This window comes from Leptonychotes weddellii, chromosome 8, assembly GCF_054177405.1.
Source record: "Leptonychotes weddellii isolate Sample4059 chromosome 8, ASM5417740v2, whole genome shotgun sequence".
NCBI classification, from domain to species: domain Eukaryota; kingdom Metazoa; phylum Chordata; class Mammalia; order Carnivora; family Phocidae; genus Leptonychotes; species Leptonychotes weddellii.
The window spans coordinates 85,102,469-85,127,381 of NC_138376.1; the positions used below are offsets into that span (position 1 = coordinate 85,102,469).

The 24,913-nt window shown below is 44.5% G+C and overlaps 1 protein-coding gene across 6 annotated transcripts in view; it reads right to left on the bottom strand.

Annotated features, from left to right (window-relative positions):
* Positions 1 to 16,824, bottom strand: part of FYN (FYN proto-oncogene, Src family tyrosine kinase) — a 211,075-nt gene extending 194,251 nt beyond the window's left edge. For 4 of the 6 annotated variants that reach the window (XM_081828828.1, XM_081828826.1, XM_081828830.1 and 1 more), the window contains exon 1: positions 16,343 to 16,824. The gene's annotated coding sequence lies outside the window, so the exon portion shown is untranslated. The remainder of the gene's footprint in view (positions 1 to 16,342) is intronic. The other 2 variants (XM_081828825.1, XM_081828823.1) reach the window with 1 other exon arrangement.
* Positions 16,825 to 24,913: the final 8,089 nt, after the last annotated feature.

Here is a 24,913-nt window from a genome sequence, read left to right on the forward strand (position 1 = left end):
CCACTGACCTGAGGCTCCATGGCAACCTGAAGTCCTTCCTTCCAGGGCACACGGAAGAACTGCCACAAGCTAAACAGTGGGAAGCCCCGAATCCCCACTTCACTTTGTAATATCTGGTACACAACTCTGCTCCTTCAGAGGGCAGATCTTCCCACTTCTTGCCCAGAAGGAACCTAGTACAGGAATGCTAAGGCATGACTACTCAAAAGAACAAGTGTACTATAAGAATATAAGCAAGTGAATATGCCGCCATCATTGTTATCATCATCATCAAGATAAAATACAGCTCAGACACTGTTGCAGGACTGAGATTTACACCTAATACACAGCTGCAAACAAAAAATGTTACTTCAGGGGTGCCTGGCTGGCTCTGTCGGTGGAGCATGTGACTCTTGATCTCAGGGTCATGAGTTCAAGCCCCACGCTGGGCACAGAGTTGCTTAAATAAATAAATAATTTTTAAAAAATATTTTATTTATTTATTTGACACAGAGGGAGAGAACACAAGCAGGGGGAATGGCAGGCAGAGGGAGAAGGAGAAGCAGGCTCCCCGCTGAGCAGGGAGCCCAACACAGGGCTCAGATTCCAGGACCCTGGGATCATAACCTGAGTCAAAGGCAGATGCTTAACCGAATGAACCACCCAGGTGCCTAGTAAATAAATTCTTAAAGAATGTTACTTCATTTCTCCATAGTTGAATTCAATTTGATCATGACCATTGCATTTCTCATTATGGCAGAAAAAACAATCTTGCCACTTCAAGAAAACTTAATCTCTTCAGATTTAAAATTTTCAGTTGCCTCAGGGCAATTAGTCAAATTAAACTTACCTCAAACTTTGTCTCCGGGGCTATGTTCCTTTCCCTTGACCTTCTCCCTGCATCCCCACCCCCCCTGCCCCCCATACTCCCAACCCCCCTGGTGAGATGACAGACCACCACAGGATGGGTGAGGACCAAGTCCAGGCGCTGCCCTCCATGCCCTCACTGGCCTCCCTGGGATGTTTCTTCCCTTTGTCTTTGGGTGTTGGCCTGGTTCTGCTGATCTGCTGATGTGACTGGTAGATCGAACCCAACCAGTCTCCAGGAGTGAGACTGCACAGTTCGTTCTGTGCCGCCTTCATTCTGCCTCCAAGCCTCTCCCACCCGGCTCCCTCTGCACCTCCACATGTGCCCGAGGGGGCCTGCAGGCCCTTGCGATCTCTCCTATGCCACACGCAGGCTTTAGGGAACTGGGAGGGGACAGCACTTCAGGGCTCGTTTCTGCCTAAATATGCCTCACTGCAGGGCACGCTACAGGTGGTTTCCTTCCAGGGTTCCAGACAGGAGGCAGATTCTCCTCCACCCTCCTGAAGTAGGGGAACTCGATGACCCATTCATTTCTCTCTAGTCTCCTCTAATCTCTAAAGGCTCCATGCTCCATCCCAGGAAGGTATTTCCTCCTTCCTACAGCCTCCTTCCTGCATGGCTTACTGTACAATATATGCCAGGCCTTCTGAGATCTGCCTTCTTGGAATCCACAATCATTTTTCTTCTAACAAAGCCTGTCTCTTTTGAGTGAAGGCCTGGGCTAGCTCTGGCCTCTGAAACACGCTTCAAGGGCCTGTTCTGAAAGTCAAAAGCTGAACAACGTCTTCTTTGTTGTAGACCATATTCTGTCCTCCCCCTGAAGTAATGGAATCCTTAGCCTCAGTGGGGAAGGCTCCCAGTGCAACAAGAATTAGAAGGAAGGGAAAGTAAATTGAATACTAGTCTAAGATATTATCACCACCAAAGCAGCTTGTCATAATGCAAGGTTTCAGTGATCCCAGGACACTCATCCAAGATTTATTTTTTTAAAGTAAATTCTACACCCAACATGGGGCTAGAACTCATGACCCCAAGATCAAGAGTTGCATGCTCTGCTGACTGAGCCAGCCAGGTACCCCATCATTCAGGATTTTTTAAAAAGTGCAACATACTGACATGTCATTCTTCTAGAAGACATACTTTACAGTCAACCCTTGAGCAACATGGGTTTGAACTGTGTAAGTCCACTTATACATGGATTTTTTTTTTTTAATAAATACTGTATAGTACTGTAAATGTATTTTTCTCTTATGGTTCATTTTCTTAATATTTTCTCAAGTCTACTTTATTGTAAGAGTATGGTACGTTATACATATAACATACGAAATATGTTAACTGACTGCTGATGATCAATAAGGCTTCCAGTCAACAGATAGCTAATAGTTATGTTTTTGCTAAGTCAAAAGTTATACATGGATTTTCGACTACCCAAGGGGTCAGCACCCCTAACCTTTGTGTTGTTCAAGGGTCAACTGCATACATATTTGAACCAAGGGCAAAAGAGGCCTATGGCTTTTGGTTTCTTATCTAATGTCCTCAATCGCTATTCTACAGTTGAGTGGAGATCCATTCAACAAGAAGCCACCCTTGCTCAGCATCATTTTGGAACTCTTCACTCCCCTCGATTTCCTCTTTCTAAGGCCTTCCTGCCGTTGTTTCCACTACTCCATACCTGCCGTATTCACTCATCACATCCCTAAAACCTCAGATCTTTCCTTACTGTATCCACCATCCACCATCAGCTTGCTCCCCTACCCAGCCTGAATCCTACTTGCAGCTGATTCAACTAATATTTTCTTCAGTCTCTTAGAACACCCTCCCCACTTGACTGTTCAAATCAATTCTCAACTTTAGGTCACCACAAGGTCAGATTTCCATTCCAAAGTAACAAGTACTACCAGGCAAAATCACAAAACTGGCCTAAAGGAAACCATTAAAAAGACCTACAAATTCCAATGGGGCCTCACTCTTTCTCTGTAATACTTTTCTTTTTTCTTTTTTTTAAGATTTTATTTTTAAGTAATCTCTACACCCAGCATGGGGCTCGAACCCACAACCCCAAGATCAAAAGTCACATGCTCCACCGACCAATCCAACCAGGCACCCTCTCTGTAATACTTTTTATTCACCTATTAACATGTTACCCTGTATTTTCATGGCTGTTTGGGCTTTTTCTAGATTCTCCAAGCCCCTCTCCCATATCCAAACCTTCCAACCTTGGATGATGGCTCAGCCTCCAATTTTACTGAAAAGCTTCAAGACACTCCATGTGTCAGTATCTTTATCCTTTCAGTAATAGTTAGAAATCACACATGTAAAATACCGTGCCTTCCCCTCAGTAGGCATCCAAACTTGCAAAGACCTTTCCATGTGTTCTTTCTCATTCCAAGTTACTGCTAATTTTTATCCCTTTGAGAGCTATAGTGGGTTGAAAAGTGGCCCCTTCCCATTATAAAATATACCCATCTGGAATCTGTGAATGTTACCTCATAGGGAGAAAGGGTCTCTGAAGATATAATGAAGGATCTTAAGATGAGATCATCTTGGATTAGGTTGGCCCCTAAATCCAGTGACAAGTGTCCTTATAAGAGGAGAAGGCCATGCAAAGACACTCAGAGGAGAATCTCCTGTGTATTGGAGGCAGAAATTGTAGTGATGGGTCTAAAAGCCAAGGGATGCCAAGGACTGCCGGCAGCGACCAGAAGCTAGGAAAGAGGCATGGAACAGAATCTCCCTCGGAGCCTCCAGAAAGAGCCAACTCTAGTGACACCTTAATTTCAAGACTTTTGGACTCCAGAACTATAAGAGAAATTTTTCTGTTGTTTTAAGCCACCTAGTTTGGGGTAATTTGTTGCAGCCACAGCAGACTAACGCAAGGGCTCCTTCTATACCCATTATGATCTTGCCCCTGCCAACTCTTTGCTGATCCTTTATCCCCTCTCTCTGCAGTCTCACCAACATCACCCTCATTAGTGGATCATTTCTGTGTGTTCTAGCTCATATAAGAGGTTCTGAAAGCCCAGCTGAGTGTCCTGGTGGGGAGCACAGAACAGGGCTCTTCCCACGTGGCAGTTCTGAATCTCAAGTGCATGGGAGCATTATTGTGGGAGTGGAGTCCAGGGTACTTCATCCCCTACAAACAGAACCTCTGTCACAGCTAGGGACAGGAGATCAGGGAAGGCAGTGGAGTTTGCCTTGGGCACCCTAGATCAGGGACTCTTAACACCTTCCCACACTGGACTCTTCCTCATATGCCATACTTGGGTCAAGGTACAATCAAAGAATGTTTGGGGCTGCAGTTTTCCAAGCGCCAGTCCTCCTTGTATCACACTTAGGTATAAACTAACCAGAACTTCCCTGAAACTACTGGCACCCACAGACACATCTGGCTCTGCTCATTATACTGTAGTCCTTCTAGGTCCTTCCCAGCCACACATCACTGGCCTTCCCTAAGCAATTCTTGGCCTCTTAGAGAACTACCTTCAACTCTTAGCAGTCTGAAATCAAGAATCTGTTGAACAATGACTATAGGACAGTGGGAATTATATGGGCAACCACACTTATATGGAAAGAAGCATGTGGTATGGCACATTATCTACCTATGCTTTGGCCCTAATTTGCAGACAGGATTAGAAGTTGGCATCACTGCATTTTCATCCAAGGAGGTAGAACATAAGGTGGAACCTAAAAAACTGTGCAACCAAAATCTGGATTCTAAACATGACTCTGAGGATCTACCAATGCAGAGGACCTAATGTACTAAGTACCAGAAGATAATTTATTCAAGATGCATCTCATTCCAGAAGTACTGAAAACATCTGTAAGACCTCCCAGCTTGGAAGCTTAGAACATAATCAGCAAGCATTTAATAAACGCACAGTTCAGTGTAGTACTACATAGCACAAAGCAAATTAAGTGAGGTGGGCTTTCAGCCTTCTGGAAACCTGCTACTGAAAATGGACAACATTGACAATGCCATGTACAAAAGTGACTGAACAAGCACAAACTGGATAAATACATGAAGTGGTGACATTACATGCCAGCTAAGGAGAAAGTGCATTTTGACAGTGGTATGTGATCTCCCACATTTAAGGAGGTAGTTTGGTAGTGGGGGTGGAGGGTGTGCTCAAATCATCGACCATGTATGGGTATGGAAGGAGAAAAGTTCACTACCACTTTCCAAAGACCATAATGACATTTCAAGTAACAGTGAAGCACCAGGTACCTCCCCTTCCCCTTCTTGGCTGCAGCAGTTGGTCAACATCCATAGAATGTGTTCGTATTGTTCTCCATCCCTCAGATACATTAAACTTGGCATCCAGGTGAGGGCTACGCAGGGGGACACATTAAAGAGGAATCGCAGAGAACTCTTCAAAGGTAGATGAAAAGACTCTTAATAAGTGGCTGACAAACACTGACTGTTGTGCTGTTGTGCATTTTGTTATAGAAATGACTCGAGTAACGACCCTAACCGTGGAAAACATTTTATAAGGTTTATTTTTAGTCATTCTTTTGAAGGCAATATAGAGGCTCTGGTTGAGATACAGTGTTAGTCATTACTTTGTAGGATATTAAGTCCATGGAAACTTCCTCCTCTACTAGGGAGATTCTTCAGATGGTGATACTACCAAGTAAACAAAATTAACACACGGAGAGGAAGGTACTCCCACAGCCACAGCTGGGTGTCATGTGGATGAGGGACTTAGGTAAACGCTGCTTTGAGAGGTGCAGAAATGAGTGGGCACCGACCCTCACTAGTCCTCACAGACTTCCAGGCACAACGCTGGTGGCCACTGTGCAGTAACCCCACTTCCACCGTCCACTACTGTGTTCTCCCAGTTTCCTCCTGGTATTGAAATATTCTGCGTTTCCCCTGGTCTTGGATGTCACTGCACCACTGCTAAATCCCTATGGTTTTGGTGAAAATCTTACTGGTGAAAGCCTAATGGCAGAGGACAAAGAAGTAACTATTTCCCTGACCACTCTAAAATTTTTAAAAATATTTGTTTGTGTATATTTGTGTGTGTGTGTGAGTGAGAGAGAGAGCATGCACACACATACGGGGCGGGGGAAGGCAGAGGGAGAGAGAATCTTCAGCAGACTCCCCGCTGAGTGCAGAGCCCAATGCAGGGCTTGATCCCACAATCCTGAGATCGTGACCTGAGCCAAAATCAAAAGTTGGACGCTTAACCGACTGAGCCACCCAGGCGCACCCCCCTTCCCTGACCACTCTAAATTTTTTATAAAAAGTTCAAATTATGAGAAAAAGATCTTTAAACATATACCATTCTCAAAATACAATGGTGGTTACTGAAACAGTCTGGGACAATCACTGGACCTAAACCATGTGGGTCGGTAGAGAGTGAATGTGGTGCCATCAGAAACTACAGAAGCTCGATGTCCAAGGAGATGCTAGCCTAGCCCCACAGATGGCCGGGAAACGAGCTACAAATTCCAGTGCCCTGATCCAGGGCCTGTCTGAATAAACATCCACCGAGTATCTGCACTATGAATGCCATTGTGCTACATGGTATAGGGGGACAAAAAGGGGGGATGCGCAGCACACATGGGGCCACAGTCTCTTGAGAAAACAGGACCCATATACATAGATTTCTTGGAGACCTGTATTCTAGTCTAAACTGAATTACTGGATGTATGACCTTGGGCAAGTCACAAAATTTCTCTGCACCTTGGAGTCCTCATATGAGAATTTAACAACATAAGGCATCATTTATTAGGAGACAATTGCTCACAAATGTTCAATGCAAGAGGATGAGGAGATTAGGGGAAATTTCTCAGAGCTGGGATTCCAGCTGGGCCTTGAAAAATGGGTAGAATTCTGAGGGGAAAGAAGGATTAGGGGATTCCAGAAAGGAAAACAAAGGCCGGAACACATACTTCATATTAAAGAAGTATGACATCTTGCTAATCAAGTGTTAGTGTAGTGGTGAATGAAGTGAGCCAGATATGACCAAGGATGTGGAGATGGAAGGCGCTGAATGCCATCCTAAGGAATGGGGCCTTTCTCCTACTCAGTGGGTTGTTAGTAAAGGGACGAGGCAAGAAAACCAGTATCTACATCAACCAGCACATCCATTTTACATGGATCGACATCTCCTCACTCAATTTAGAAGGTATAGGAGTGAAGCAACTGCAGTCGTGATTTGCAAACCACGGGAGAGCCTGAAGGACATAACATTAAGAAAATACAGATCGGGCAGAGATTTATATAAAGGACAACCACACAATTGCCATTTCAAGTAAGAGATGATAATAAAAGATAGAGAATGACAGAATGTTAGCGTTCACTGATAACTCAGCTGTGACATCTGAAAACAATGAGGTGCTCTGTTTTTACTTATAGGTTGGACAATAAACTCCATAATGAAAGGTGAAAGCCTCCAAACTCTGAGAGCAAATAAGAGAAAGAAACCTTTAATAGAAATCAGCACTTTTCAAGTAGCCTTGTGTGCATGTGCTTGGTTACAGGCAACATACCACACAGTTCTGGAATAAAATGAAAACTGAAAGGAAAATCAAATTTTACAAGTGACAATATTTGAAACCATTATTGCTTTTAAATAGATAGGACAATGTGTGGAAATGAAGAAACTTGTTAGTGTTTATTTGCCTTTTCAGTAGAATTTAAATTGGGGCGGGGGGGGGGGGAGGATCTCATAGAAATACAGATTCAGTAACTTTTTCTGGGGATTAAAAGAAGAAAGGATTGGGAAAAGTGCCCTGGGCTTTGTTGTGGGAAAGGCGATCTGGCTCATTTTTAGCTTTCCATTAAAGCCCTACTTTTTGGTATAAAGCAGATGGAATCCTTATACAACTCCATGAAAAGCCTACTATTTTTGGGAACCTCAAAGATGGAAGCTCTGAAAAAAAAAATGAAAGTGTTTAAATTCATCAGATAAAATCCCACCAGCACATTCAAAAGAAGCAGGTACTTAGAAATCTTAAAAATACAAAGTAAGTGGTCTTCCTGTGATTGATTTCTGATCCCCAGCCTCCCCTGGGCGGCTGCTGGCTCTGGCTCTGGCTGATTGATGATTTTCTACCACTTCATGGCCTGCTCTCATCAATGTGGCTGAGACTCACTGTGCTTGCTTCATTCCTTGTCTTTCAGAAGCTACCTCCCTGATGGTTCCATCCCCACTGCCATTCTCATATCCAGAAGAGATCTCAGTGTTCAACCCTGCCTGCCCCAGACTACTGAGTCAGAAGAGGGCCTGGGCATATGCACTCTATAAGATTCTCAGAGAATATTCATGTAACCACGGCCCTAAAGCTCTCTCCTTATTATTATTATTATGAGCTAAGGCCTAGTTCAATATTTTTTGTTTGTTGTTCTGCCAGGGTGGATGGAAGAACAAGAGGGCTGACGTTTACTGGGCGTGGACTGTGAGGGCACTGGGCTACGAGGTGATATGCACTGTCTCCATCCTTACAGCTTACAATCTCATTTGAGAGATGGAACAAATTTAGTGTTAGGAGCAGAGATTCTGGAGTCAGACTGACTGCCTGTGTTCAGATTCCAGCTCTGCTGCTGACTAGCTGTGTGAGCCTATTGAAATTACCTCCTATATGCATCAGTTTCCCCTCTGTTAAGTGGGAATAATAATGATAGTACATCATGGAATAATGCTGAGTGTTGTGCTGGCCAATCAACCATGAATATGATATAGTCCCTGACTTCCAAAGAGCTCACAAGTCAATGAAAAAGACCAGTATCCACCCATTCTCTCACCCAGCTGATGCCATTTTGCCTTGTAAGTCAGACTGTGATAAGGGTGATGATGAGGTGGTAACCAAGTGCCATGGGGGCCCAGAGAGAGGACCAAAGAGGGGGCTTCGCGGAAGGTAAGTCTTGAATGGAGCAATGAAGGAGTGAGGTTTCCACTAGGGGGTAAAGGTGTCTATATCCTTCAACACTTAACACAGAAGCAACTGCAAAGCAAAGGCAAGGACGTTAGAAAGCAAGCAGGGAACAAGGAACCACAGCTCTGGAGCAAAAGCAGGCATGAGCTTAGGAGGCAGACAGACCTGGCTTCTCTAGTAATTAGCTGTGTGACAATGCACAAGTTACTTTACCTTTCTGAGCCTCAGTCTTCCCATTTGATCAATGGGGATAATAACACCTGCCTCACAGAGTTGTTATAATTAAGTAAATTACTGTATGTAAAGAACTTAACAAGGCCCCCAGGGTGCAATAAAAGTGGTAGGTATTATTATTTTTATGGTGTATTTAAGGAGGGGTGAGTACTTGTGGTTGCTACATGCTTTTTGACATTATCACAAGGCCAGAAATAAGTAGCCCTCAGAAAAAGCCTTATGAATTAAAGTAAGAAATTAGCTAAGACCTTCCCATACTGTATATTTTTCTCCCCAAATTTATAGTTAATAGATGTTCGATACATATTTGCCCAAACCAACAGGGTGCTGCTTGAGGTCACAGGTCTACAAGGGCAGAAATATGTGATGATCTCCGCTTCCTAAAAACACCCAGGAAGGACCCAAGTCAGCTTCACATCCAAAGTGAGGCCTCCCGCAGGTCATTCTGGAAGCTCTGAGACGAATGGGAAAATGCTCTCATCCAAACATTATGACAACTCAGAGCCTTACAAACGTTGTTAAAGTTTCATGAGTCAGTAAGCATTATATTTTCTTTCCACATTTTTATTAGACCATAAATCCAGTTCAGTTTATATCCTTCCAGGATTACTGTGTTCTAATCAAGTCCAGAGTGCCACTTAGCCTAGGCTCTCTGTACTGCAGGTCGCCTAAGTCCAGTCGGGTAACACTGTTTAGGCTACTCATGTGTTTTAGCAGCCAAAAATTAGATTTGCTCAACTAGAAACACTGAGGGGGGAAAAAAAGAGATTTCTTTAAATAATCCAAATCACCCTTTTCTCAGAGGAACCAAGTTCATGAAAGTCATAACTCATGTTTTCTCCCTCTACTCTGTAGTCTTTACCTTTGGGAAGTATGATGACATTCTGAAGTCAAACTCAAGGGACTTACATTGTAAATAGGTTAAAATTCTGGTTATCTGACTAAAACCAAGAAACCCTTTCATAGGGCTAATTTCAAAGTACTTTTATGTTTTCTATTCTCAAGAATAAAAAAGGCTCTGCATTTCTTAAGAAAACTTGCTAAATATGTTGTTTTCAATCCTACTATATAAACTTTCCCACCTTCCCAGTAATTCTTGACCCAGGCCTGACAATCACCCAAATCTCTTTCTAAAATATTCAAAATTTCCTTTTATGCAGACAATATATCTTCATTTTCCCTTCCCTAAGGGATATATATGTTGTATGTATGTTATATGTGTACGCGCACACACACACGAAACAGCAGCAGCAGATTCACAGCTGTTCCCATGTGTGGGGCACTATTCTGAGTGTTCTACATTTATTATCTCACTGATTCCTCATAGCAAAGCTTAAAGGTGCAAAAAGGGAGGCACAGAGAGTTTAGGTAACTTGGCCCCGTTCACACTGCTGGGAGGGGAACCAGGACCACACCCGCGTCCCTGCTCTTGACCACATCCCTCACCTGGGCTGGAAGGCTTGACACCTGGTTCTACATGGTGATTCTGCCACCTTGGACAAGTCACTTAGCCCCCTGGGCCTCATTTTTCCTCATAAGGAAAACAGACATGTTGGACTACATGATCTCCATCCCTTATGGCTGTATGTTCTACGGTTCATACATGTTTCTACCCTGATCTGGGGAGCAGCAGAGTTGTAGACTGCCACTCCTTATTCCCCTGATGCTGCTCTGGCCAGATTCAGAGATCTTTGGTGCTAAATCAAACTACACTTTTCATTCTTAACTTTGCTTAATCTCTGGGGCATAACCCTCCCCTCCTGGGGATCAGGGACACCTCTCTCCCCTGGGCCTGCTCAACACTCTGGCTGTACCATTCAGGGCCCGGGCTCCTCTCCCTCCTCCGTTCCTGGGCTCTCCCTCAGCCCTGCCTGCAAACTCCCTGAGTGATATTGCCCACATCTATTGTTTCAAGTAGTTTCTAATTTGCTACTAATAGACTTATATATATATATTTTTAAATGTTTTATTTATTTATTCATGAGAGTCAGAGAGAGAGATAGAGAGAGGCAGCAGCAGAGGGAGAAGCAGGCTCCCCGCCTAGCAGGGAGCCCGATGCGGGACTCGACCCCAGGACCCTGGGATCGTGACCTGGGCCGAAGGCAGACACTTAACCATCTGAGCCACCCAGGCGCCCCTAATAGACTTATATTTAAAAGTCCTCGTCTCCACTCCAGACCCATCTATTCAACTGCCTTGACATACCTGGACCTGACAGTCCAAAGTCCATTATAAAGTCATCATTTTACACACCTGTCCTCTCCTGTCTTACTGTATTACCTGTCTGCATGTCTCTCTCCACCTAATTTCTCAGGACCCCTCTTCTGCACCCCCCTCATATACTGTCTCACCCCCTCTTACTCTTTTTTGTTCCACTCCCACTTCCATTCCTTCCATTCAGACCTTTATCTATTGCTCATCTGAGTTTCCATAACTACCTTCCCTGCATCGGTCTTGACTGCCTCTGGTCAACAGCCCACACGGTGGCCAGATGCTTTTATAAAATACAAATTAGATCAAAGTAGCATTTCCACTTACAACTCTTACATGGCATTCTGCCATTCTGACCCTTGAACAATGCAGGGGTTAGGGGTGCTGATCCCCATGCAGTCTAAAATCTGTGTATAATTTTTTGACTCCTCTGAAACTTAACTACTAATAGCCTACTGTTGAGGGTGCTGATAACATAAAGAGTTGATTAACACATATTTTGTATGTTATATCTATTATATACTACATTTTTACAATAAAGTAAGCTGGAGAAAAAATGTTAAGAAAATCATAAGGAAAATACATTTCCAATACTGTACTGTATTTATCAAAGAAATGCATGTAAGTGGACTGCACAGTTCAAACCCATGTTTTTCAAAGGTCAACTGTACTTACAAGAACATTCTCAATTTTTCCTCTAGCCCCATCTTCTTCCTCTGTCCATCTTTCTACAACCACCACCTACTCTGAACTACTTGCAATTTCCCAAAAGGTCTGTGCATTTGCCTTCTAGGCTGCTCCTTCTGGGGCAATGGCCTTCTGACAACACTCTACCAGCTGACTCCTACTCTTCATCTCAAAGACACCTCCTCCAACCTTTTCTGCCTGGCTGCCCCACTTTCCCACCTCTTTGCAGAGATCATGCTCCCATCTCTTGCTCTTGTGAGGACCTCTTGAATCACGGTGGTCAGAGACTTCCTTTATCCAGGTAAGTTCCTTGGGGCAGGATCACACCTCTGCCCCTGAAGCATTCAGTTCAATGTCTGGCATGGTGGATACAACGAATGAATGCTGCTGAATGAGTAAATACATAGGACAATTCACAAACACAGACCTGTCTGTGGCCCACAGAAGGACCCAGCTTAAAATGGAAATCACAGAGAGTAGAAGTATTTCCCCATCAACATGCTTTGCTTTCCCATTTTTAACGTTATTTTTATTTAAATATGAAGTTGCTTCACAACAATTAGAAGTATCAATTTCCAAAGCATTTAGTCATCCGCCCATATGGCATATTTTAATTAATATCATTATATCCGTATATAGTATTTTGCATACTGCCTAAGAGCAAGGGCTCTGAAACCAAACTAACTGGGCCCGAATTGTGACTCTACCACCCAATAACTATATGATCTTGAGTTAGTTACTTAACCTCCCCTGCTTCAATTTTCCATCTGTAAAATGAAGATAACCAAAACCACTTCATATCGTTTTTATTAAGACTAGAACTTCAACACTGCTTGACACATAGTAAATGCTCAATAAAAGTTAGCTATTATTTATTTATTTTTATCTCCTCTAGCGGACTGTGAGCCCTTGAAGAGCAAGGACAGCAGAAGCATTCATTTTCATGACCCTATCTCCCAGTGCCTTGCACACAATAACACATTTGGCTAATGTCTGCAGATCAGATGAATATAATGAAATGTCTGTAGCAAAACTACGTGCATTATTAAGTATGATGACTAGTATGGACTGCATTGCTCCAACAGTTTGGAGGCCTGTGGAGAACAGAGACTATCCAGAACACTTAGCAGTTTGCCCTGCTCCTGGAGGTCTGGAAGCTCACTTAATCTCCATGGAATACGCAAGGCAGGGCTCACAGTCACCAAGTCAGGGCAGCTGTGTGGTGAAGGGGAACCAGGCAGGACGGAGAGCTGGGCCTACCAGGGCTCCCTTCCCATTAGCATGGCCCTAGGCAAGAAATTTCTCCTCTGCAATCTGCTTTCCTCTTTCAATTAAGACAAGGTAGAACTGTGATTTCTAAGGACCCTCCTAGACACTTTGGGAGTCTTTAAATCAGCAAATAAAAAACTGGGCCAAGAAAGATGCTCCTGGAGTAAAAGAACCATATCAAAGTCAACACTGGAAGCCTAAGATCACTGTATTGAAAGTAATCACTGAGTGGGAACTAGCTACTTGAACCGACAAAAAGCAAAGTTCTTCGAAACACGTTTAAAATAAAAAGATCTCAACTCAAGAAACCAAAAGAATAAAAGCAATGATGGGTACAGGCTCCAGTTTCCATATATTTTAATTCTCATCAGCCTGCAAACTCCCTGAGGGCAATGACTGTGCCTTGTTGAGTGGCAACATATGGCAAAGCTGGGGGCCCAAAATACATTTCTTCTTGATTTTTTTTCTTAGTCAAGTGGCTAACCTATATTTCCCAGGCTCCCCTGCAGTTAAATGTGGCCATATAACTAGCCCTCATGTATAGGATGTGAGTAGAAGTGATGGGTGTCATTTCCAGGCCAAAGCATTTAAAAAGTGGACTACTACATGAGGAATAATAAACATCTAATGCTTTTGAGCCATTACATTTTTGCAGGCCTATTTGTTATAGCTGCTAACATGAGCTTAATGAATCCAGGTGCCTGGCACATACCAAAGACTTAACTCACATTTATTGAAACAGGATTAAGTAAGACCAGGTTCCTTCTCTCAATGTGCTGACTGGCTAATGATGGAGACAGAGACATGCCAAACATAATGCCTGCTGCTGAAGTCTGAAAACAAAATTGGAGGTGTGGTGATTTGTTTGGAGGGGAGGATGGAGAAAGCATCAAAGACTTTTGAGCTGAGCCCTAAAGGTTAAATAGAACCCAAGAAAATCAGATGGGATTGGAGAGTCCAGACCCAGCACAAAGCATAAAGTACAGAAAGCAGAGCGTGCATTTGTTCACATTCAACCTTATCATTAAGTCTCTTTAGCTTGGTCAACACAGTGTGAGCTTATTGTGCACTGACTTTCCTTCCTGGGTCTGGCATCAAACAAACAACGCTTTGTTTTTACAGTACACTCATTAACCCCATTGCTTTTTTTTTTTAATGTAAAAAGTTCTACGATGAATGTCCTTAGAAAGTGCAGAAATAAATGTTTAATGAATCATAACTCTTTTCTAATAAAATTCTTGAAGAACAAACTTGAGACAGATCTATTACAACCGTCAAGGAGCCATGCTCTTAGGAATCAATGGTTTCAAAGTTTTCACATTATCAATTAAGCATGTAATAGTCACTGGCATACAAAATGGACCTTTAAGCCTCTAAATTTACATTAACATTTCCTCTTTAGAAGGAACACCAAACAGATGGTTCAAAGTTCTGTCAGAAGATTCTCTACATCCTTTGCTCGTAGTTAAGTGCCCCCAAACCTGAAATAGTTAACAAACCACTTCCTCCAAAAGTCTGAGTCCCTTCATCTGCAAGCACAGTACCCATGGGACCAGGACTCAGGAGAAAGAGCACAAAGGGTGGAAAGTATTACCATGGCTTGGGTGGTAAGAGGAAGGATGTGGGTGTCTGAAGGCTACCCTGAAGCGGGGAAGACACATAGTCTCCAGTGGTCTTCCAAATACCAATTTATTCTGGTTTTGATGCCCCCCAAAACTTGTTTAAATATAAGGGTAAAACACCACCACTGGGCAGACAAAATTGCATTTCAATACTTTTGCACTTCTTAGACTTCAGAGAAGTCTGGCTGCCTCACTCTTACCAAACACCAATTTAATATTCTGATTCCAAAGCAAAATTCTTCTGCCCCCACACCAGTGTATCCTCCCCCAGCTCTTTAGTACCTATCCCCAAAAGAGAGGAGGTTAAAACAAGGCAGAGGAGGGCTACCTTGCTAGTAAAGCAACTCTTAAGACTGCTGGAATCATTTCCCCCTTAAATCGAAGAAATACTGCAGCTGCCAGTCAACACTACTGGGTCCAGGAATACACCAAAATGACAGCACCTGCCACCCCGCAGCATCTGGGGCCTTTTATTTTTTGGTAAATGTGGCAGGAAAGACTCTCAGAGAGAAAATCAACGGCTTTATCTGAGAGAAAGGGAAGCCCCAGTGCAGAGAAATAAGAATCATCGTGTCCATCCTTGGGTACTTTGTGCGTCTCCTCTCTATGCACTGAAAGGGCTCTTTGTGTCACACACACACACACACATACACAGACACACACACACCCGGCAAGTCTGTGTGATTTATTAAGGGGAGGAGGGGAAAGAAGGGTGATTTTATTATCCCTCTTCTCATGAGTCCCAGCAAATCTCTGCCTGGGCCCAACCTCGGTGGCCTCTTTCTGGCCCAGTCCCCTCTGCCTGTGGTCGCAGAGATAAGAGAGGGGAGGCGACCAAAAAAAAAGAAAAAAAAAAAAAACAGTCATCGATCTAGGGAAGTAGAGAGGAAATCCAGCGAGCAGGGAAGGGAGGAGAAAGGAGCTTGAGGGAGCAGAAGGGGTGGGGAGGCAGAGGAAGAAGAGCGAAGGCTCCAGCACGGGGGACAGGGGAAGGTTGGGTGGGTGGCGGCACAGGAAGAGTGAAGGGGAGGATGGGGGAAGTGCTAGGGAGGTGCCAGAAATAGGCAGGAGGATGCGCTGAGGAAAGCGACGACCGCAGGAGGAGGCCGAGAGGTGGAGGAGTGGGGCAGGGGTGGGGTGGGGTGGGATGGGATGGGGTGGGGAGGGAAGCAGCACGGGGCATCAATTATTAAGTGATTACATCATCCCTGACATTAAAACAACACACACAGACCGAGTCCCCGTGGGGGGCCCCCGAAAGGAGGGCGAGGGTGGAGTCTGGGCCAGCCTCGCCCCCCCAGCCAATTCCTATTCTCACCCCGCGCCCGCTCGCAGGCGAGGAAATGGGCCCCCATCCCTGCGCCACCTCAGGGCCGCACCCCGCAGAGGTGTCCTCCGGCGCGGCCGCGGGAAGACTCCGAGCGGGGCCAACTCCTCGGCAGCCCCGCGGGGCGCCCCGGAGGCGGCGGCGGCCGGGAGACCGCAGCGCGGGGCCCCGCGGCGGGGGCGGCGCAGCGCGGGGGCGCCGGTGGCTGGCGTCTCCGCAGCATCCCCACGGCCCTCCCGCGGCGCATCCTCAGCCGCTTACCTGCGCGGCGCTCAGGCTCCGGAGCCCATTCACATGGTCTTCTCGCCGCCCTTCTCCGGCGCGGCCGAGGCGGCTCCGGTGGCTCCTCGCCGGGCCCGGGAGCCGGTGGGCCTTCCGAGAGCGCCGAGGGGGCGGCGCCGGGTGTCCCCGGCCCGGCGGCCGGATCCTTCCCAGGCGCGGACGGCGGCCGCCGGGCGGTGCGGCGCGGGCGGCGGCTTTGTGTGCGCCCGGAGAGCTCTCGGTGCGCTGGCTGAAGCGCCGCGCGCCCGGACGGGAGAGAACGCGCGGCTCGGAGGGTACTCTGCCTCTGCTTTTGCGGCCGGCCGGCGGGCGAGTCTCGGCGGCCTTTGGTCACGACGACCCCTCCTCCTCTCCCGCGGCAGCCCCCTCCTCGCCGGCTCCGCTCCTGACAGATGGCGCAACTGCAACAACGCGCCGCCGCCGCCGCGGCTGCTCCCAGCTACTCACGCTGATGCTCCGGCCCCTCCAGCCCCAGCCCCGAGCGAGGACAGGGCGGGACGCACGCTGAGAGTGGCAGGCCCCGCTGACCTATCAACGCATCCGTCGGGAGTTGCGGGCGGCGACCATTGGTGTCTGGGGCGGGGGCGGGGCTGAAAGGGGTGGGGCCACCGAGTGGGTTGAGCGTTACTGTGGCAGCAGGCATCCTGGCGTGCGTGCCGTGTGGGTTGTGAGAGGGGATGCGAGGTTGGAGGAGTTGTGTGTGTGCTTTTAAGGATTGTGTGGACTTGCGAGGTAGTGGGTTTGGGCGGGGGAAGAAGGGGAGAGTGTGAGCTGCAGTTTCGGCTTTGCGGGAGGTTGCAGCTGCCACTGCAGAAAGGCATCTGCCATTCCCCCCAAACCATGGGAACCTGCCTGGAGAAAGGGCTATCTTGCCTTTCTGGTGTCTTTTCATTTGAAGGTGGGAGGATAAATTGGCCAACGAAAACGTTTTCGCTGATCAAACCGAAGAGTGCGGAGCAAGGTAGAATTCCATCACCGAAACTTGGAAAAACCAGGAGAACCCTGGAAACTCACAATTAATATTAATAAAGAGAAGGAGGAAGGGGGAGAAGGAGGAAATTAAGATTAATCTATTAGTATCCTATTTTCGTGGACACACACATATTTATTTTCAAGCAGAAGTCTGGAGGAAGTATTACTGAAATAGGGGGAGGGGTGGAGAGGGCAGGTGGCAACTTAGGAATCTGAAATCACAGAGTAGAGATTTGTTTGTATAGATTTTCCCCAAATCATGTTTAATTGTAGCTATTGGTTGTCTTTGGTTTCTCGTGACATTTAGCCTCCTCATGTTTTTTTTCCTTCATCGAATCTGAGCTTTTGCTCAGATTTTCCTTGATGAAATAATAGCCAGTTTCGTATATAGTTGGGAGTGCATCAGTCTTTATTTCCTATCCAGCTTTTCTATGGCAGGATGTAACTTCATAAAAAGAAACACTTTGGCTTCCTGATTTTCTTTATAGTTAATTCCTGTTTACTGAAAATTCTCCTTTAAGGCATGCTCAGATTCATTCCCCTTAGTGATTTTGGCAAGAACCTTACCCTCCCCCCTCAGCAAATCTAATGTTCTGAGAAATAGAAGTGAATTAGCTTCTGCTTCTATGCTCAAAATCTATATTACCTTTCCTGCCCACTAGTTTTTTTTTTAAATGTTGTTTAAAAATATCAGTTGCTGGTTTTTTTTATTTTTTATTTATTTTTTTTATTCTTATGTTAATCCCCATACATTACATCATTAGTTTTAGATAAAATATCAGTTGCTTTTGCTGACTTCTTTTTGCACACAGTACTTTGAAAAAAGTTGCCCAGGTGCGTGGCGGGCTTGGTCAGAAGAACTCGTTACTCTTGATTGGCGGTCGTGAGTTCGAGCCCAACACTGGGTGTAGAGATTACTAAAAAAAATAAATAAAAATTGTTTTAAAAATTGCCAACATTTATTAAAGGATCCCCATTTTATGGATGAGGAAAGTGAGGACAAGAGAACTTAGTAACTAAATTCAAGGTGATAGCATAGGGTAGTTACTGTGGGGTGTTGTTTCCTCCTTAAACAAAGTGATAAATGAAACCATGTTTAAATTATGTGTCTGGTAATTCATTCCACAGTCCCAAGAAATGGAACCACAACAAGCACTAGAGGATTTCCATACAAGAGAATACCAACTTCATCTAGCCAAGAATTGTTGATCTCAAGAGAAGGGGCTCTCTTCCTTAGTAGTAGCCTGACATGGCTGTCCCAGATTTGAATTGGGTTGGAGAGGCAACTGTCTAGAGTAATGGTTCTCAAACCTTAGCATCTTTCAGAATTACCAGAAGGGACTTGTTAAAATACAGATTGGTGTTCCCCAATCCCACAGGGTCTGATTCAGTAGGTTTGGAATGGGGCCCAAGAATCTGTTCTTCTAAGAGTTCCCTGGTGCTTCTGCTGCTGCTGGTCTGGGTACCACTTCTTGAGAACCACTGTTCTAGAACTAGGCTAATGTGGCAACAACTTGCCACAGGTGGCTGTTAAGTACTTGAAAGGTACTTGTGTATTTGAAATGGGCCTGGTGCAAATTAAGGTATGCTGTAAATGTAAAAAACACATTGGATTTCAAATATTTAGCATAAAAAAAGAAATGTAAAGCATGTAATTAATTTTTATATTGATTACATGTTAAGATGATAATAGTCTGAATGTATTGTGCTCCATAAAATATATTAAATTTTACTTCACATATTTATATTTTTAAATGAGCTACTAGAGAATTTTCTTAAAGATTTATGTATTTATTTCGGGGCGCCTGGGTGGCTCAGATGGTTAAGCGTCTGCTCTCGGCTCAGGTCATGATCCCAGGGTCCTGGGATCGAGTCCCGCATCGGACTCCCTGCTAGGCGGGGAGCCTGCTTCTCCCTCTGCCTCTGCCTCTGCCTCTCTCTCTCTCTCTCTGACTCTCATGAATAAATAAAACATTAAAAAAAAAAAAAGAAATTACATCTGCCCTTTAAAAAAAAAAAGATTTATGTATTTATTTGAGAGAGAGTACATGCAGAGGGAAGGGCAGAGGGAGAAGGAGAGAAAGTCACAAGCAGACTCCCTGCAGAGTGCAGGGTACGGGGCTGGGCAGAGGCCTGAGGCCAGAGGCCCAAGGTGTGGGGGCCCAAGGTGGGGCTGGATCCCAGAACTCTGAGCTCATGACCTGAGCCAAAACCAAGAGTCAGACACTTAGCTGACTGAGCCACCCAGGAACCCCACTACTAGAGAATCTTAAATAGCATATGTGGCTCACATTACATTTCTATTGGATAGCAGTGTTTCTGAGTCCAGCTCCTTAGCACACACTGGGAGCACCTTGGTGACTCAAATCACTTAGTCTTTGTGGACCTTTGTGTTCTCATACATAAAACAGGGAAATAGTAAAACTGATCTCCTACTACTTTGTGAAGACTAAATGGGCATGGAAGCGGTTTATGCATACTTTCTTCCTTTTTAAAGATAAACTGTCATGTAATCTCAGAAAAACTACTCTTAAGATATGGACCTCCTTGGTATCCCACATTAGACTCAATTTTTCTTTTTTTTTATGTTAATCACCATACATTACATCTTTAGTTTTTGATGTAGTGTTCCATGATTCATTGTTTGCATATAACACCCAGTGCTCCATGCAGACCGTGCCCTCTTTAATACCCATCACCAGGCTAACCCATCCCCCCACCCCCTCCCCTCTAGAACCCTCAGTTTGTTTCTCAGAGTCCATAGCCTCTCATGGTTCATCTCCCCCTCTGATTATGTGAAACCTGGAGTAGGTGGGGTAAGACGTCCCCTTGTTAAAGTTTCTTCCAGAAGAGTCACTTTTTAGCATCTGTAACTCTAATAGCTTCTTGATCTAATTAGTGAACAAAAAGAAGAGACAATGCAATTAAAATGACAGATTAACCTGCTTTCATCACAACTTCATCCTGTTTTTGTAATTCTTTCCTTGCCTACCTTTTTATCGGTTGCCCTTCTTAAAAGTCACTTTAAATGGATTTGGCCTCCTCAGGAGGATTTGCTAATGGCCTGAACATGCATATAGAGTACTGTGAAGGATTTGGATACTATTCCCCATTTTGATCTACTGTGTAGGTCTCTGCAGACACCGTGATTAAAGGTCCCTGGCACTGTCCCTGGCTTACCTGTGATAAGTCATATTGTCCTCTGCACCCCTGAATTTTTAAAAAAAATTTTATGGGCAGTTTATATTATACAAATTAGAATGTAGGCATTGTTCTAGAATTTTGCTTTGATTTGACTGGTACTAGTTATTTTTATTTTTCTATTTCTTTACCTTAAAGTTTCCTATTTCTATCTGGGCTTTATTTTGTCTCACCTGAATTTCTTATCCTCTCGCTTTTAAAAGTAACATTTTCCTTATTTTTTTATTTTACTAGTTAAAATATTTTCTTGCCTTATCGTTACATTTAGTTTTAATCTTCTCTCTTTTTTTTTTTTTAATATTTTATTTATTTATTTGACAGAGAGAGACACAGTGAGAGAGGGAACACAAGCAGGGGCGGTGAGAGAGGGAGAAGCAGGCTTCCCGCTGAGCAGGGAGCCCGATGCGGGGCTCGATCCCAGGACCCTGGGATCCTGACCTGAGCCGAAGGCAGACGCTTAACGACTGAGCCACTCAGGTGCCCCAATCTTCTCTTAAATGTTACCTCAGTAGCAATACATATGGCAAGGGTAGGAATCCAGAATATAGAGTTCTTACAAATCAACAAGAAAATAAAGATGAACACTCTGAAAAGGAAGGAAATACATCTCAAAATGGCTGGTAAACATGAAAAGATATTCAACTTCACTTGTAACCAAAGCAATGCAAAGATAGTTTTTTCTACTGCACAGTTGGCCAAAGACATAAAAGGATATAGGGAAATGGACATGCACACCCTAATGTTAATTGGTATGGCACTTCTAGAAGACAGTTTACTAACATTTCTGTAAAGTATTTTGAAAAGTATATGCCTTTGACCTAGCAAGTCTGCTACTGGGAAAGAATGCAACAAGTTTGCAAAAATATACCTATGATGTAAGTAATTGGAACATTGTTTATAATAGTGAACAATTGAGAAAAGTCCATTGGTAAGAGATTGGGTGTGTGAACTGTGCTGTAATAGAACACTGCATAGTCATAAAAATGATGATGATGCCATTTATTTTTTTATGTGGAAGGATTTTCAGAATAAATTAATATATGTATATATGTGTCTCTATATATGTATTTTTATGCATACATATTCCATTATTCTAAAATTTATCTATATATGTAGATTTTCATAGAAAAGCATGCAAATACATACACGGAAATTTTAACAGTGATTTTCTCCAAGTTATCAAATTATAGGCCATCATTATTTTTTATCTTTTTCTTAATTTTCTGAACTTTTTGTATTGGATGCCTATTATTTCCTGTCTTTGCTACTTTAATTTTCCCTTTTATTTTTCCTGCTGATTTTCTTCCCTTTTGAAGGAGCCTTGCCACAAGAGTGGTATCGAGGAGAGGCTCCCTGCCAGGGCTGAGAGGGTTGGGGGCCTTCTACTCCCATCTGCCCACACCCATCCTTCTAGCTTCTGGTGGACCTCTTTGGCACCTGTAAGAATGATTCTCAAAAAACTTTACTTACTCTGAGAGCAGGAGGATGCCGGGAAACTAGTTCCAGGGCTAACCTCTCTGTACCTGGTACACCTGGTTTACCATGAAATTCTTGCTTCTGACATCTCATATCATCAAGTTCTTATAGAAAGAGCTACATATTTTTAAATCAATGATGTTCAGAATATAGCCAATAGTAGGAGATGGTCCTGGGAAAATCTCATGTGGAATGGGAAGGACCGTCCCATACTCTGTCCTTTCTAAGCTCAGGAAGGGGTAGGAGTAGGTGGTGTCAGACAGGCCTTTGGAAGAGGCCCAGCCAAGCTGCTGATGCTGGGATTCTGGTGGTACTTTATTCCAGCTTTCTCATGTTCAATTTTATCCAAACTAGATAGTTGCTCCACTTAGCAGGTCACAGCAGAGCCTTCTTGGTGTGTGGCTCCTTAGCTCCCTTCCCTCTTAAAAAGGTGGAAACTGGGCTAAATAAACAGGCGTTATTATGAATGAGGTTCTAGTGCCCATGTCCACTGACCTCTGCTGCATGCTCTTAAGGTGTCAGGGTTAGTACCGGGCAAGCTGGGCCTGTTAGGAAGAAAGGATTTGGCTTAAAGAGGAAGGGAGGCCATATCCCATCCAAACCACAGGGAGAGTGGGAAGGGTGGTGATGATTGAAGATGGACTGAAGATGGTCTTCTTTGATTCTTTGCCTAACTCCCCAAGGGAGGCCTGGATTATCGTCTGGGGATAGGACTAAGTCAACCTTGAAAGTCCCAATGGGAACACTTTTAATTTCACATATCTGTTTTCCAACAGATCTCCCACAGGAGCCCTTGTAGGAGTTTGACAAGAGAGACTCTCTTGTCATAAGATGGCCTGTCCCTTTCTTTTACATCCTAACTAGCTGTCCCTCCCACTCTGACTAGGCTTAATTACTCACTCTTATCTATTTCCTGGCGGCACTCTATGCGGTGACGATGCTCGAAGCTCCTCCTGTGTGGCCACTGGTGCAGATAACTGCAGCCGAAGCCTTCAGACTTCCCTGTTTGCAGGCATAGGTTGGTTAGACCTGATTGCTGGGTGAGCTGAACTTGATTTACCATCCCTGGGGAGACATTCAAGACCTACACAGTGAGGCCCCAAAGGAGCTCTGTGTGTGTGTGTGTGTGTGTGTGTGTGTTTGATTGGGTAGAGCTCCTAGAGTGTGCCCTTGATGATTCAGATATTTTTCTGGTCATAGCCTGATGTAGTCCTAAAGAAAAGAAGATTATGTCTCAGCTTTCTAATTACTTTAGTGATCTACATCTGTATGAAATGTGGATTTTATAACGTTTATCTTGCCACTTTCAAGAGTTCAAATATTCTATGTGTCAGGTTGTCAAAGGGAAAAAATGAACAGAAAGAAGTAAATTATTTTATCAGTCAAGGTTCTTGGTTGCAAGCATTAGAAACTATGTCTAGGTTAAGCCCAAAAGGAGTTTATTAGAAGGATATTGGGTATCTCCTAGAATCAGTGAGAGGACTTGAAAAGTAAGCTCAGCAAATAAGCAGGAATCAGGAATCACCACCCAGGGGCACATCTGAGGGCTGGTTAGGATGCTCTGTTGGGGCCCTCCCACTGCCAAGGACTTCTGCCACTCCTGGAGGTGATTCTACACGGTCTCTTCATTCTCGTCCAACTCGCCGAAGACTCCCATTCTTGGGTGATAGCATCCTGCATGCTGGTCGTACTGTAGGCATCAGGGGGGTTGTAGAGCAGGAGGCAGAGGAGGAGGAGGGGTATCTGGCTTTATTCAGCTTTCTGTGGAAAATGGTAAGAACTTGCCCCCAGCCAACTCAGATGACAGGACTCTTCCCAAAATAGGAGGGGAAGTGGGATATTGGACCAGAATTTTAAAAATGACAATGCCCCCCGCCCCCTGTAATTGTTCACCCATATCTCTATGAAGCTCAAATTTCCATGTTTGAGTGCCACTGCTCATTTAACAAAAATTTCTTCCTTTCCAGTTATGATTCTGTTTTCTGGCAAGAGGGTGACAGGCTGGGTCCCACACTTACATTTCTCCAGCAAGGTACACAGTATCTCCTAGAACATAATGTCTCACATGAATGATCTAAAGATCATTTCATCTATTCTACATTCACGTGGGAGAGTTAACTGTCTCTGAGAGTGAAGGATTTATGACAGGTCTTATAGGGACGTGAAGCTTCTGAGGAATGGGAGTATGGGTAGAATTTTTACCCTGGCTCCTACCCTGAGATGCAGCATGAGAGGCTCAGAAGAGGTTCTGTCAGCTCTAGCCTCTTCCTGTTTATTATCATCCTTCATCTAGGAGACATTCTTGTAGTGGCTTCCCAGGGCACTGGGAATGATTCCCACTTTCAGGGAATAGCTCACAATACCCAGAGGTGGGCTTCAAGAGACCATGTCTTCGTGAAGTGACCGTACAACACCTCAGCCTAACCATTGCCATCAGGGGTAGGCACTCATCCCATAGAGAGCCAAGTATTATTTACCAAGAATTTGAAAATTGGATCAGAGATATACAGACTTGATTGTATTAGCAGGAAAAGCCAACTGCCGTAACAAATCATCCCCAAATCTCTGTGGCTTTCCATGGCAAAGATTTGCTTGGGCTTTTGTTGAACAACTTTTCACAAAGTGATTCAGGGATCCAGGCACCCTTCAACCAGGATTTCACTGGATTCTTTTTTTTTTTTTTTAAGATTTTATTTATTTATCTGAGAGAGAGAGAGAGCACACGAGAGGGGGGAGGGCCAGAGGGAGAAGTAGACTCCCCGCTGAGCAGGGAGCCCGACACGGGACCCGATCCCGGGACTCCAGGACCATGACCTGAGCCGAAGGCAGTCGCTCAACCAACTGAGCCACCCAGGCGCCCTCACTGGATTCTTTTCCTACCACTGAGAAACAAGGGAAAAG